The following is a 14,462-nucleotide window of genomic DNA, read 5'->3' on the forward strand; positions in this document are numbered from 1 at the left end:
GGTTGATTATATAGAAGAGAAGTAGGTAGATAGATTTATATGTATATATGTTATGTTTATATATATGTGAACTCAGATAATGCTAAATGATTGGAAACAGTAAACTATCACGTAAATCACGAAGTATATGATTGATTGGTGGTAGTGGTTGATCTTACATGCCTATGCCTATGTATATATATAAATTATAATATAAGTTATAAGTTATAATAATGAAAATAAAGTAATAATAATACTATAATATAACCTAATAAGTAAACGTGTAATAAGAAGTTAGTTGCCATAATCATTGTCCTTATACTACCGACACGATTTCACGGAAAATATATCGTGGTTTATTGCTAAACAGTTAGTATCTAAAAGTGTTCCTAAAAATTCCAAATTTTTAGATTAAATATATTTAATTATTTCACTCATTAACTGTTTGAAACCTGATAAAAAAGGTTCGATAATTATTTATTTTCTGTTCCAATTTATATGTACGGAGTACTAATATTTAAACTTAAAAAGATAAAAATATTTTTGACAAATCTAAAATCTTCGTAATAAATTTACAGTCCAACTTTATTTCAATCCTTCATGAACATGTACAATATCTATATTAAAACTAACAAAACATCAACCGAGTGTTACTGACGTTTACCAATTAGGCTCGAAATCAAATATTTTTAATATATTATCTTTCTATATGCAAACAGTTTTAAATAGCAAGTTTTAACTACTAAAATAAATATGTTATATATTTTTAAACAATTAGATTTAATATAATTTTATATATTTACAAGAAATATTTATATATACATATATATACATATCTTTATAATAGTAGTTTTCATTACATCGCATATTATTTTATATATTTATTTCCTAAAATTAAATCATATATTTATCAAATAATATTTCAAATTATTATATATATATGTATCTATTTACAGATAGTTGTTCGTGAATCGTTGGGAATGGTCGAAGGTCAATTGAATATATGAAACAGTTCAAACATTTTTGAGACTCAACATTACAGACTTTGCTTATCGTGTCGGAAACATATAAAGATTAAGTTTAAATTTGGTCGAAAATTCCCGGGTCATCACAGTACCTACCCGTTAAAGAAATTTTGTCCCGAAATTTGAGTGGGATCATCATGGCTGACAATAAGTATGTTTTCATGACGCATACGAGTTAGAAATTTGAGTTTTATCATTAGTGAGCAATTTAGATAAAACGATTCGATTACTTGAAGCGTATGAGTGAACCTATCGCAAAAGATTGAAATAGGAAGAGTAAATATTCGTCAACTTTTGACAGAGTCAGGGTTGAATTCCGGAATTCAAGGGATTTAAAAGAAAATCTTGGAAATCTATAAGATCTGATTCTTAGGCGAATAAGGAAATTAAGATCTCTCTAATTAAATACGGTGATCTGCTTCGATTACTCTGTCTGATATTTCCATTATAAATTAAACTCTTCTGTTCCATTATTCTCACCATTCCTATACTTTCCTTCTTATTTCATACATCCCAAAAGATTCTGAAAATGCTTAATCCAGTTCTGATCCTTGTCATCATCCTTACTATCGCAACAATCATTCTCCTTTTCTAACTTCCACCAGAGGAATCTGCTTTCTTCTACTTCGCCCTTGGGATTATAATATTTTTAATTCTCCCGTGTCTTTATGTTGCGATAAACATTGATATAAACGGTTTGTAATTTATGTGTTGTTATCGGGCTTTATATTCTCCCTTATATTTCAAAGCTCTATGCTTTTGTTTTCTCTTCCCGACTTCAAGTCAAGCGAATAATGGTCCAGAATTTGTAGATATAGAGTTTCGAATGATTATAATGTTCTAAGCAGGAGGGAACATGATAGCACGATTTGATTTTCAAATTTATCAATATCACAGAAGATAGAACCATCAAGAATACATTTTCTTGATTTGTTCAGGGTTAAGTAGAATGAATGAGTTATGTAACATGGCACATGATGACATTATGATCTGTGAATCATCACGTCCCATTAGAAACTCAGCATGACTTACTGTAATATAATCACGTTGATCAAGTGTCATTATATTATACTAACTCATGCATCAGTTCCCAACATTACTTCAATAACATTCATATTTTAAACTCGAAAGTTTACAGAATATAGAAACTAACAGTTTCTATATGATGTAACACTGATAGCACTAAGAGATTAATGATTTCAGATAAGAATAGTTATGAAAATATCTTCAGAAATATGGAGGATATTTATAATGAAAGATACGATGATATCTTGGAATTTCTAATATCGAAGGATGGTGAAGAAAATTTGTTCGCAAGAGTTTGGAGTCAGAAGCAAGGTATTCGCTATAGATTTCATCAGAAACAGAATCATCAGGATTCTTAATGTACAAGTTTAGTCCGTGTGATTTGTTCAGAGACTCCTTCGTAGTTTGCTCAATCAGTTTTTCAGTTTCAAACTTTTTCTGAGCTTTGCCAACATACAATTCTTTATCGTTAACTTTTGGCTGTTGAGGTCGTTTACGGTTTTTGTTGCTTCATTCAACTTTTCAAAATTCAGAGTATTAATTCACAGACTGGGTGCTTTTCAGAATTTCAGAATGGAAGATCATAGTTCTAAGAGATAAATGTTATATGGATACATATAACTGTTGATGTGGAAACGTTGCGAGACTCACCATACAGATTTTGCTGATTCCTAGTAATTGGTTTGGCAATTATTGTTACAGGGTATAGATGAATACATGATGGGGTTTCAATGAATATAATGATTTTTCGGAAAATCTAAATTCATTGAAGTTGCTGGTAAGTTTACTGCTAATGTGGTGGAATATAAACGGTTCCTCGGTAACGATGACGACAGGCAAATTTATCTATCGAGGTTATAATAAGGCTACTTCGAATGGAAGTCGAAGTTGATTTGCTGAAGCTGTGACAAAATTGGCTAATTTGAAAAAAAAGTTGCAATGTTATTTTCGATAATAACAATGTCAAAGGAGCTAGCACAGATACGTGTTAAACGTTTACTCAGGTTCTGAGTGTTTTTAGGTGCATAACTATATGTATCAATCTTTTCTTCCATAGATGAAGTGCGGTTGGTTCATCCTCTCGATTGATGTGTTTTCAAGGATCATCAAAGGTTTGAACGCAGATTATAATTGTCAAGATTCAATGACATTTAAGATTAAATCAAGTGGCAAACTTGAAGAATTGTTTAGTTTCATATATTATAATCAATATTTTAATTCATTTTAATTGTCCAATGTTATTAGTCCACAGTCCATAGTCCACAGTTGACAGTCCAATAATTCATATATAGTTTAATATATAATATTCGAATTAATTAATACGTATCGTAACCCGTGTACATGTCTCAGACTCGATCACAAATCGAAGTATATATATTATTATAGAATCAACCTCAACCCTGTATAGAGAACTCGATCATTACTGCATATAGAATGTCTATGGTTATTCCAAATAATATATATATATATGCGTCGATATGATATGTCAAAACCTTGTATACGTGTCCCGATATTTAAAGTGCGTAAAATAAATACAGAAATTAAATGACGATAAATAAAATGCGTAAAGTAAATAACAGAAATTAAATGACGATAAATAAAATTGCGATAATTAAATTGCGATAAATAAACTGCGATAAATAAAATGTAATCAGTTAGCTAGGAACAGTTATCTAGGATTTTGTTAGCGTGGATTCTTAACAGAATTTCTCATAGTTAATTTGTTTGTTTCTAACAATTTTTATTTTGTCCAATGTTTTCTTCATTATGCCACTTGTCGGATTCTGATAGATCAAAATCCAAATATAAAATTGAATGAAAATGGTTATTCTGCGGTGAACGGATACGTATATCTGTGGATGTAAGTAGGATAGTAAATGTGAAATCTAAATATTCCTCGGGTATTACCTACCCGTTAAAATATTTTCATCATTAACCGTTTGTACGAAAGAATTTTTCAATTACAATCATTATGAAAATATATATACATATATATTTTCTTCAGATGTAATTATAAATTTAATGAGTCAATATGATATTAAACTCATTTGATTTTCGGTTTGAGCTAGAATAAATAATCTCTAAAACTTTTAGAAACAACATATTCTTCGCATAATTTTTCTTCAATGAAGTTATAAATTAATACTTCATCGTTCATTGTTGTTGGTACTCCTTGGTATCTATGGTGTGTATGATGTTGATGTTCGTGTGACAGATTGTGAAGTTGAGATTTGCGATGCGGTTGTTGTTGGTGGTGGTAATGGTACTGTTGGCATTGATGATGGTGGTACTGGTTATGCTGCTGGTGCTGCTCCTGGTGTTTGTAACCTTTGCACCATATTCTCTGTGACACCGCTAAATTTTTTTTTTAATAATAAATACGTACGTGGCAAAAGCATTATATTATTTAAATAAGATATCAACATTTGTACAAACCGATGTCACGTGTCATTACAACAAATTCCATACGTAACTGGAAAAGACGTAAATACATTAAGTTTTCAAAAGAACATACTTCAAACTATAAAAGAACACATCAGAGTTAACCCTATCAAACATAATATCATAATGCCCGTCTTCTCCTAAAAAGCACTATCTACAAAAGCTATCAACCTACAGGGAGGAGATGGAGGGGAATTAGCACGAAGCTAAGTGAGTACGACTAACTACAGACCATAGCATACATAAGTGTTATACTAATCATGTCACAATAGTCTAACACACAAACATCACCCAAGTGCCATCTACAGAGACTCTGGCAGCTCGGCCAAATCATTAACCACCAGCTGATCGGACTGGGGCTTAACAGAAGTTCCTCCACCACCGTATGTATATACATAATCCACACGCGACGGACGCGTCATTCACATATATATACACCACGATTGTCTAGGCCACCACATGAGGAACCCAACCCGCAGGTTGATCTCTCCTACCGAGGCCACCACACAATAGGGACGCACTGGGCTCCAGCAGACAAGCATCAACCAACATGCAGTCATCACAATGTACTAACTATCCACAACAATAAGTATATCTAACAAGCATGGCAGTCATAATATAACATGCTACTATATACTAAATTCTCTAGTTAGTCCCACTCACCAAATACCAGCAAACGAGAAGGTGTTCAGCTATCTAATCACTGAACCTTCTCTTTCCCCTTTTCTCCTGAGAAATACATATACACGAGTTCGTTTATGTCCATAAACACCAAATAACACAATACAGAAAATTTTGTCAGAAAACTGTCCACTAAAAATTTTCTGCTTAACACTTATGCACTTTTAAAATTTACATCCTAAACACCAAAATACAAACGGGCATCATAACGGCTAAAAATCAACACTTAGGTAAAATATTCTGCCTTGGACACTCAGTCGGTCGACTGACTCTTACAGTCGGTCGACTGTCGACACAACCGGTCGACTGACCTTCCCAGTCGGTCGATTCATTTGGTATTACATCAATCGGCCGAAGGTAAATCTCAGTCGGTCGGTTCACTCAACAGTCGGTCGGTTGTCTTCGTCAATCGGTCGGTTCAACCCCCAGTCGGTCGACTGTCGACCGACAGTCGGCCGAGTGTGTTCATCTTCATCAGAAACTGAACAAAGGCTACGGACTTCACGATGAAATCCTCAAATCTCGATCTAGAGCTCGTTTTAAACACCAAAATCGACCACAACTTATTCACTACTTGTTATAGACTCAAAACCCACAACAATTTGACCATAACAACACTTAAATCACTTGTTTTGACATAAATTTAAACTTCTATGAAAACTAACACAAAACCTTAAATTTCTCAAAGATTAGAGAATGGAAGCTTGTGATTCTTACCTTAAAAGAATCAATGAATCACAAGGAACGCAAAGATATGAACAATTTGAGCTCTAGCTAAAGATTAAGGATTAGGGTTTGATTGTAGGTGAGGAAGATGAAGAACGGGTGTGTTTGGGAAGGATCTGGAAAAAGCAAGAGAGAGACTGCCTAAGTCATCTAAAGTGGGTTTAATTCCCACACTGTGTGACACACGTGTATTTATCAGTTATCTGATATCTTTCGTACGTCATTTGGCAACCCAAAAGAAATCCAAATTAAATAAACAAACCTGTTCTGTGACCCTTTTCACAAACTGGTCCTAATCACATCATTATTTAATAATAAATATTAAATAACAATAAAAGCATATAGTAACACAATACAAACTTAAGGGCAATCTAGTAATCTTATAGCTAGGCCCGATTGACGATGTTACAAATATACCCCCTTAAGAAGATTCCGTCCTCGGAATCTGGTCAATGTCAAACATCTGGGGATAGCGCGCTCTCATTAATTCCTCGATTTCCCACGTCAAGTTAGAACTTAAACTGTGCCGCCATTCCACTAACACCATAGGAATCTGTTTCTTTCTTAGCTTTGTGACTTTCTTGTCCACTATTCTAACCGGCTCTTCTACTAACTTCTTAGTTAAATCAACTTTCAAATCCTTCAATTGAAGAATCTGACTTTCATCGTCTACTTTACTCTTTCTCAGATAGCACACGTTGAACGTGTTGTGTATTCCTGCTAACTCTGATGGAAGATCTAAAACAACAGTTTGATCATTCAGAATTTCTATGATTGGAAATGGCCCAATAAACCTCGGAGCTAGTTTACCACGTTTGCCAAATCTGATCACCCCTTTCCACGGTGATACCTTCAAGTATACACGATCACCTACATTAAAAATTACCGGACTCCTGTGCGGATCAGCATACATCTTTTGTCTATCTCTAGCTGCTTTTAACTTTTCACGTGCAATTTCGACCTTTTCTGCGGTTATTTGAACAATTTCAGGACCTGCAAATTGTTTCTCACCCACTTCTAACCAACATGTAGGAGTTCTGCACTTGTGACCATACAACATTTCATATGGCGGCATTCCAATACTCGAATGATACGAATTGTTGTAAGCGAACTCTATCAGTGGAAGATGTAAATCCCAAAAACCACCATATTCTAAGACACACGCTCTTAACATGTCTTCTAATGTTTGAATCGTCCGTTCACTCTGACCGTCTGTTTGTGGATGATATGCTGTACTTAGATTCACACGCGTACCCAGATTCTGTTGTAAACTGTTCCAGAAGTTCGATACAAACCTAGTATCTCTAACGGAAACTATTGACAACGGTATACCATGCCGACTAACGATTTCTTTCAAGTACAACTCTGCCAAATCACTCAACGAGGCTGTTTCACGAGTAGCTAAAAAGTGAGCACTCTTTGTCAGACGATCTACTATCACCCAGATCATGTCGTGTCCTTTCTGGGTTCGGGGTAACTTGGTTACAAAATCCATCATAATATGATCCCATTTCCACTGAGGAATTTCTAACTGTCTTAGAGATCCATATGGTTTCTGATGTTCTGCCTTAACTTGCGCACAAATATGACATTTTTCGACAAAATTCGCAACATCTGTCTTCATTGTCGGCCACCGATACAATGTTTTCAAGTCTCTATACGTCTTTGTACTACCTGGATGCACTGATAATCTCAATTTATGCGCTTCAGTAAGGATTAAATCCCTCAAATCTCTAAGCATAGGCACCCAAATTCGATCTTTATAGGTCTTTAATCCTCTAGAATCATTGCATAGGTCAAATTTTCTTTTAGTCATTTGTTCAGTCTTTAGGTTTTCGTCATTCAAAGCTACTAACTGAATGGTTTTCAATCGATCAATCAAGTCTGAAACTATTTCAATTCTCATAAATCTAACATTTTCGATGGTTTTCTTGCGACTCAGAGCATCTGCGACCACATTTGCTTTACCTGGATGGTACTTAATCTCACAATCGTAGTCTTTAATCAATTCTAAACATCGACGTTGACGCATATTTAATTCTTTCTGCGAAAAGATATATTGAAGACTCTTATGATCTGTATAGATTTCACAATGTGTACCATACAAATAATGTCTCTAAAGCTTCAAAGCAAACACAACTGCAGTTAATTCTAAATCGTGGGTAGGGTAATTTCGTTCATGATTCTTCAACTGTCGTGAAGCATATGCTATAACTTTATTTCTCTGCATCAAAACACAACCCAGACCTGCACGTGACGCATCGCAGTAGACCACAAAATCTTCTGTTCCCTCTGGTAAAGCTAAAACCGGCGCTTGACATAACAACTGTTTGAGAGTCTGAAAAGCCTTTTCTTGTTCATCAGTCCATCGAAAGGCTACATCTTTTCTAGTTAACTTATTCAACGGACCGGCTATTTTAGAGAAGTCTTTGATAAATCGGCGATAATAACCTGCTAAACCCAGAAGACTCTTAATTTCTGTCGGTGTTTTTTCGACGAATTCCAATTCATTACAGCTTCTATCTTAGACTGATCTACTTTGATACCCTGTTCACAAATCACATGACCCATAAACTGTACTTCTCACAACCAAAATTCACACTTGGAGAACTTAGTATACAATTGTTCCTGTTTCAGAAGCTCTAACACTAACCTCAGATGAATAGCATGATCTTTCTCGGTTTTCGAATATATCAAGATATCATCTATGAAGACAATCACAAACTTGTCGAGATACTGACGACACACCCTGTTCATGAGATCCATAAACACTGCTGACGCGTTTGTTAACCCAAATGGCATAACTAAAAACTCATAATGACTATATCTAGTTCTAAACGCTATTTTCGGTATATCATTCTCTGCAATACGTACCTGATGATACCCTGAACGTAAATCAATCTTTGAAAAGTAGGAAGCACCCTATAACTGATCAAATAAGTCATCTATTCTTGGTAACGGATACTTATTCTTGATTGTTCTCTTATTCAAATCGCGGTAATCTATACACATTCTAAGCGACCCATCTTTCTTTTTCACAAATAAAACAGGAGCACCCCACGGTGAAGAACTTGGTCGAATAAACCCCTTATCTAACAGTTCCTGAATCTGAGACATCATTTCTCGGATTTCTGACGGAGCTAATCTGTAAGGAGCTTTTGCAACTGGCGTAGCACCTGAAACCAAATCAATTTTATACTCTACTTCACGTACTGGAGGTAACCCTGGTAAGTCATCTGGAAATACTTCTGGAAATTCTGACACAATGGGAATATCAGTCACCTGCTTCTTCTCTTTCTTAACATCAATCACGTAGGCTAAGAATGAATCACACCCTTTCGTTATTGCTTTCTGAGCTTTCATTAGGGAAACCATAGGAAAGTTAAATCCACTGCGCTCTCCCCTAGCTATCACTCGAGATCCGTCGGCCAAACGGAAAGAAATCATATTCTTATCACACTTAATATTAGCCCTATTAACTTTTAACCAATTCATACCTATGACTACATCAAAGCTAGGTATAGGCATCAAGAAACAGGTTAAAGGGAAGGAATGGCGGTCAATTTCGATGGTAATTCCAGACATAGATGATGTGCATGGAACCATTTTACCATCAGCTACTTCTATTCTCAAAGGCTCATCTAACATCCTAACAGGCAGCTTCAACTTATTACAGAAGCCTAAGGACATAAAAGATCGATTCGCTCCAGAATCAAATAACACGCGAGCTGGCAAGGAATTAACCAAGAACATACCGGTAATGACGTCATCGGTAGCGGTTGCAACATCTACCGTCATCTGAAACGCCCTTGCCTCTGCTGCTGGAGGATTCTTTCTCTTCAGCCCGGCAGTAGAAGCAGAAGATCCCCCAAAAGTAACCGACCTCGCCCCTGACCCTGCCCTATAACTGGATCTTGACGCAGATGGACAATTAGCAGATCTATGCCCCTCTTGATGGCAACTCCAACAAACATTAGACTTAAATGAACAAGCTGTTGATTCATGACCTAACACCCCACATTTCAAACACCTTCTGGTCATTGGAGAACACGGACCGACATGGATCGACTTACAAACATTACACCACCCAGACTGAGTTGAACCCGATCCACTAATACCAGACTTACTTTTCTGTTTAAACCCGCCTGACTTTTTACCACAAAAACCAGATTGCTTACTCGACTGCTGAGTCAACTGTCCACCTGATTGACTTTCTGATTTTCCCCCAAAAGATCTACCCTTTGAACTTTCTATTTTCGCTGCCATTATATCACCTTCAGTAACTTTAGCCATCTCATGAGCCTGCGCCAAGGTTATTGCAAATCTCACAACAGTTCTGTACTCCGGCTTAATCACCCGCATAAAATGCTGATTCTTATCTTTCTCAGTTGGTACCCACTGTTGAACGAACCTTAGCTTAGATGTGAAATCTTTGAAAACCTCATCAATCGTCATACTTTCTGTCATCTTCATACTCAGAAACTCGGTTTTCAATCTTTCCATCTCATACTCAGAACAATACTGCTCACGAACTTTAGCAGCAAATTGTTGCCAGGTAATTTGACTGATATGTTCTTTGGGTAAATATGCAGTGATAGAGTCCCACCATTCCATTACTTCACCCTTGAGAAGCCTACTTGCAAACAGTACCATAGATTCAGGCTCACAGAAACATGCTTCTAATACTCATTCCACTTCTCTTAACCAATTGAGCGTCGCTGTAGGGTTTGTGTGTCCGCTGTACTCAGGAGGGTTGCAGTCCATAAACTGTTTATAGGTACACTTCCTTCTTGTCTCAGGGACTTGAAATGGGTACATCATTTGATTAGGAAAAGTCTGGTTAAATGGAAATGGCATTTGATAGTTTTGATAGGTATTTTGTGGAAATTGTGACTGAGAACTGCCACCGGCTTGATTATAAAAGTTAGGAGGAAAGGTTGTATTTAACGCAGTGGTATTAGGGTTCCATTGCGCCCATTCTTGTTCCAATTCCTTAATTTTCTCATGAGCTTCTAGTAACCGACTTTGAAGTTCTATTACTTCTTGAGAAGTTTCTTCTTCTGAAGACACATGTCCATCTTCGTCAGGGGCTCTGAATATACCAGTTCCAGGGCCAGCAGGGCCAGTAGCGTTAGCTTCGTTATCTGTCATTGCTGCACTACCACAACACTCACACCAAAGCATAGTATAAATTCTGTTAGTACTAACAACTAACACATATCATGTCCTAATACTCACTTAACCCATCCCCAACATGTTATGTTTGACATGACTCTTCTAAGTTTGGGAACATGACATGTAGATCACAATGCACATGCTGCCAAACTCAGTTCTGATACCAACTTGTGACACCACTAAATTTTATTTTTTATAATAAATACGTATGTGGCGGAAGCATTATATTATTTAAATAAGATATCAACATTTGTACAAACCGATGTCACGTGTCATTACAACAAATTCCATACGTAACTGGAAAAGACGTAAATACATTAAGTTTTCAAAAGAACATAGTTCAAACTATAAAAGACCACATCAGAGTTAACCCTGTCAAACATAACATCATAATGCCCGTCTTCTCCCAAAAAGCACTATCTACAAAAGCTATCAACCTACAGGGAGGAGATGGAGGGGAATTAGCACGAAGCTAAGTGAGTACGACTAACTACAGACCATAGCATACATAAGTGTTATACTAATCATGTCACAATAGTCTAACACACAAACATCACCCAGGTGCCGTCTACAGAGACTCTGGCGGCTCGGCCAAACCATTAACCACCAGCTGATCGAACTGGGGCTTACCAGAAGTTCCTCCACCACCGTATGTATATACATAATCCACACGTGACGGACGCGTCATTCACATATATATACACCACGATTGTCTAGGCCACCACATGAGGAACCCAACCCGCAGGTTGATCTCTCCTACCGAGGCCACCACACAATAGGGACGCACTGGGCTCCAGCAGACAAGCATCAACCAACATGCAGTCATCACAATGTACTAACTATCCACAATAATAAGTATATCTAATAAGCATGGCAGTCATAATATAACATGCTACTATATACTAAATTCTCCAGTTAGTCCCACTCACCAAATACCAGCAAACGAGAAGGTGTTCAGCTATCTAATCACTGAACCTTCTCTTTCTCCTTTTCTCCTGAGAAATACATATACACGAGTTAGTTTATGTCCATAAACACCAAATAACACAATACAGAAAATTTTGTCAGAAAAGTGTCTGCTAAAAATTTTCTTTTTAACACTTGTGCACTTTCAAAATTTACATCCTAAACACCAAAATACAAACGGGAATCATAACGGCTAAAAATCAACACTTAGGTAAATATCTGCCCTGGACACTCAGTCGGTCGATTGACTCTTACAGTCGGTCGACTGTCGACACAACCGGTCGTCTGACCTTCCCAATCGGTCGATTCATTTGGTATTACATCAATCGGCCGAAGGTAAATCTCAGTCGGTCGGTTCACTCAACAGTCGATCGGTTGTCTTCGTCAATCGATCAGTTCAACCTTCAGTCGGTCGACTGTCGACCGACAGTCGGCCGAGTGTGTTCATCTTCATCAGAAACTGAACAAAGGCTACGGACTTCAAGATGAAATCCTCAAATCTCGATCTAGAGCTCGTTTTAAACACCAAAATCGACCACAACTTATTCACTACTTGTTATAGACTCGACCATAACAACACTTAAATCACTTGTTTTGACACAAATTTACACTTTTATGAAAACTAACACAAAACCTTAAATTTCTCAAAGATTAGAGCATGGAAGCTTGTGATTCTTACCTTAAAAGAATTAGTGAATCATAAGGAACACAAAGATATGAACAATTTGAGCTCTAGCTAAAGATTAAGGATTAGGGTTTGATTGTAGGTGAGGAAGATGAAGAACGGGTGTGTTTGGGAAGGATCTGGAAAAAGCAAGAGAGAGACTGCCTAAGTCATCTAAAGTGGGTTTAATTCCCACACTGTGTGACACACGGGTATTTATCAGTTATCTGATATCTTTCGTACGTCATTTGGCAACCCAAACAAAATCCAAATTAAATAAACAAACCTGTTCTGTGACCCTTGTCAAAAACTGGTCCTAACCACATCATTATTTAATAATAAATATTAAATAACAATAAAAGCATATAGTAACACAATACAAACTTAAGGGCAATCTAGTAATCTTACAGCTAGGCCCGATTGAGGATGTTACATTCTCCAATGCTACTACATGAGCGCGAAGCTCGTTGACTTCTTCTATTATACAGGGGTGATTGTCGGTTCGGACGAGTGGTTAAATATGATCTAGAATTTGATATATTATATAATCATGACGAGATACTCTAGAAATGAGAGAGAAAATGGTGTTTCAGACAGGTTCGCCGGTAAGTGCTTCAGGTTCTTTGCCAAGAGGGAAATGTGGTGGATGAAAAGGATAACCTTCTTCTTGTCTCCAATGATTGAGGAGGCCACGAACCCAGCCCCAATTCATCCAGAATAGATTCTGGGTAATCAGTTGATCCATTCCGGTAACACTGCTTTCGGAGCTTGAGTGAAAATCCATATCGGAATAGTTATCGGCATCCGACGAACTTGAGCTGGTTGAGGGATTCATCTCGTATGATCAGATGAAGGATTTTCGATAAGAAATAGATTATAGGATGTAGATTAGTACCCTGCAATACATAATTTATATATGCATATATAATACTAAAATCTGTCATGCAAAGTCTACTGTAGCAGATATGCTAAGATATGAATTTTGTCTATACACTATTCATGCAATCAATGCAGTAAGATGTGTCTAGACTAATAATGATAAGCAGATGATTTCTTACTAGAAGAGATAAGAAAAACTTTTGACATCCAGACACGGTCGAAGTCCAGACTTACTAATGCATCTAAACAACTATCAGTTAGACACACTAATGCAAGACCTGGTTCACTAAGACCACCGCTCTGATACCAACTCTAACAACCCGTCCTAATCCATCTGGACTAAGTCTTCAACAGTTGGTCCCATTGCGAGATTCTGACATCTATATGCCATGAACGACTTCATGTAATATGAGCAAATGCACAGCGGAAGATTTCTATCATACCTGAGAATAAACATGCTTTAAAGTGTCAACCAAAAGGTTGGTGAGTTGATAAATTTATCATAAAACAATAAAATTCATCATTTTGATAGACCACAAGATTTAAATCCTGCATGGTACAAATGGGCCCGAATCCTATACCCACCTGTAATGTACATGCGATATCTTTTAAATACAATACACCTTTCTCGTGTACGAAATCATCTTTCATAAATCTTAGTAACCGTACACATATCTCGTGCATAAAAATAACATACCCATAACATGTGTATAAAATCATTCACTCGATACATAACATTCACTTTTCATTACTTTCATAACTTGGCTTGGTAACCGACCTTAACATATAATGCGCATAATAATATCCCCAAAACAGAACATCTTGTCTGTATAATAATCATATAAACTTCGAAGTACTAAACACCACCCCCACTAGCCCTTCCGTCTAGTGAACATTCT

Source organism: Rutidosis leptorrhynchoides, chromosome 2, assembly GCF_046630445.1.
Source record: "Rutidosis leptorrhynchoides isolate AG116_Rl617_1_P2 chromosome 2, CSIRO_AGI_Rlap_v1, whole genome shotgun sequence".
Classification (NCBI taxonomy): domain Eukaryota; kingdom Viridiplantae; phylum Streptophyta; class Magnoliopsida; order Asterales; family Asteraceae; genus Rutidosis; species Rutidosis leptorrhynchoides.